We start from the raw sequence: 3043 nt of genomic DNA on the forward strand, positions 1-3043 counted from the left end.
TGAAAGCCTGTTCTACCTCACACTTTCCCTTGTAATTGGTTGGCAGTGTAGCAGATTTTTTGATACAGCCAATAGCTGCTATCAGTGCTCTGAAATTTGAGCCTGGTCAGTTTACCACAAACAACACCTGAGATAGAGAAGTAGAAATCCAGGCAGAGGTAGGTTCTTCAAACAACATCAGCTTCCAAACCAATGTATCCATATTTCACATTTTTGGTCAGACATGTTTTCTCATTATAAAACTAGATACTCACCATACCAACAATAGCATCACCAAGAAGTAGTAATGTTCAGAATAAACATCTTTAAGAAAGCTTTATCAATGTTATTTTAATGTCTGACTCTTGGTATTGATGGAGTGGTGTGACCTGGACCCAAGAAAGCCTTAAGATCATGTCTAACTAACCCAGTCTCAGCCCCTCATCCCCCCCCAAATTTTTTCCCCTTGTTACAGACAGAGTTGACTCTGTAATTCCTCAGATAAAAGCTGTCTTAGGGGTGCCTGGCCCAAGGACTCTTTCCCAGGTAATCTTTATTTTTATTATTATTATTTTTACTTTTAGGCAATTGGGGTTAAGTGACTTGCCCAGGGTCACACAGCTAGTAAGTGTCAAATGTTTTGGTCTGAGGTCAGATTTGAACTCAGGTCCTCCCGACTTCAGGGCCGGTGCTCTATACACTGCCCCACCTAGCTGCCCCTTTCCCAGGCTATCTTGTCCCCTTAACAATGTTATCTCTGTTGAGTGAGTTTTCCCAAACATTCCAGCAGTCCAGCACCCAGACTACTTGCATATACTGACCACTCCCTAATCCCAATCCCCAATCACCTAATTAGCATCCTTTCAAAGTCCCTTTTCCATATAAGCTTTAGTTTTGCCTCCATTAAGTTGCAAATTCTCCAAAGGAACTTTGCCCTTCAATATTGTCTTTATAATAAACTGTCACTTGACTGAAAAATGGCTTGAGTGTGTGAATTTCTTCCAGGCAACTTTACCTCCAGGTAACTCCTAGCACCCCAAACCTCTTCAGGATGATTGATTAAAAATTAACTTGCTAACCTAGAAAAATTTCAAATATCAAAAGTGATATTGAATAGAGATAGATATAAAATCCAACACTAGAGTTAAATAAAAAAATCAGTTTCAAAAGTACCATATGGAGAAGACCTGGTGCTAAATAGTAATTCATGAGGGGAAAAGCAAACAAAAAAAAAATTAGGGAGTACAAATCAACAGCATGACACAGTTACCCAAAATAAATTTACTCAAGCTCCAATAATAGGATCATGTTCATAAGTAGTGGCATGATAATTACACTACAATAACTGGCAGTCAAATCGTATCTGTTTTATGTGCAATTCTGACCGTGGTAGTTCAAAATACATGTAATCAAACAGAAGTATGCACAGAAGTGGGTTACTAAGATGCTGAATGTCTAGAAATATGAGGAGTGGCTGATAGAACTGTAAATGTTTAGACTAGAAAAAAAATATATATATATATATACGTGTATATGTATATGTGTGTATGTGTGTATGTTTAATATAATATATATGTATATACATATACACATATATACATATACACATATATATATACATATATGTACATATATGTATATATACGTGTATATGTATATGTGTGTATGTGTGTATGTATAATATAATATATATGTATATACATATACACATATATACATATACACATATATATACATATATGTACATATACACACACATATATATACATATATATATATATATAGATATATAGATATATATAATTTTAACTTTTTTTTCTTTAATGGAATTCCAATACCTTCTTATATCCTTCCCTTCTTGGCTTCCTTAAAGTCCCATCTAAAATCTCATCCTATATAAGAAACTTTTCTGCATACCCTTAATGCTTGTGCTTTCCCTCTGTTACTTATGCCCAATTAATTCTTGTGTTTACATAGGTTTTGGTTTTAATTTTTGGTTTTTGTTTGTTTGTTTGTTTGTTATCTCCCTGGTTAGACTATGAGCTTCTTGAGATCAGGTTCTGCCTTTTTTTTTTAATATCCTCAGCTCTTAACCGAGTGTTTATCATATGGAAAATGTTTAATAAATGTTTGATATAATAAAATAATTTTATTCAAATAGGTATAAGAACAAGTAGACATTCTCTGGAGCATCAGAGGGCCAACTGGGACCAATGTATACAGATTACCTAAAAAATAGATTTTAGGTGAATATAATTCAATCTTTATAAAATTAGAACTATTTTAAAAATGTGATTTTCTCTGTGAGGCATTTTATTGTAGAAGGAAGATTCCTACAATGGATAGAAATTTCATCTAAATGGCCATGAAGATTTATTTTTCATCAAAACTATAGCCTATAATCACATAATTCATCACAAAGGTAATTTAAGCTACTAAATGGATTTAAATGTTAATAATTTTATGACTTTTGGCCAGGGTGGGGGTGTCTGGGGGGGTGGAAGCAATTAAGATTAATTGACTTGCCAAGGATTACACAGTAGTAATTGTCTGAGGCCACATTTGAACTCAGGTCCTCACTCCAGGGCAGAGTGCTCTATCCATTGCACCACCTAGCTTAAAGGAAGTAATCTCAGTGTTAGGTCATAGAATTATGAAAATGAGCTATAGTTTACATTCCCAGAGTCTAGAATAGGTATCAATAACCTGTAAGAAGTGGGGTGATAAGGTCTTCTGGTGTGTTGATAGCAAGATGCTTTGTTGCCTGTGTTTTCATGGCTATTCACTGCCTCTCATAGCTGGGTTGGGCCAGGAAAAACTTTATTAATGTTATTTGCCTAAAGAGCAATGGGGCGATAGATATCTTAGCCCTGAAATAACATCCTTAAATTCCAGGCTTTATTTTATTATACTGACATATTCTTCTACTTTAAGATTCAAGAAGATTAAAATTCTCTATAACTTTCATGATTATTATTTTTTAGCTCATAATCACATAAAATTTTATAATTCACAGTCGTCCTCCTCACAAGGTTGTGATGTTGATACTGCAAGTATCATTAAT

Source organism: Phascolarctos cinereus, unplaced genomic scaffold, assembly GCF_003287225.1.
Source record: "Phascolarctos cinereus isolate Bilbo 61053 unplaced genomic scaffold, phaCin_HiC Scaffold_7;HRSCAF=346, whole genome shotgun sequence".
In the NCBI taxonomy this organism is placed as follows: Eukaryota; Metazoa; Chordata; class Mammalia; order Diprotodontia; family Phascolarctidae; genus Phascolarctos; species Phascolarctos cinereus.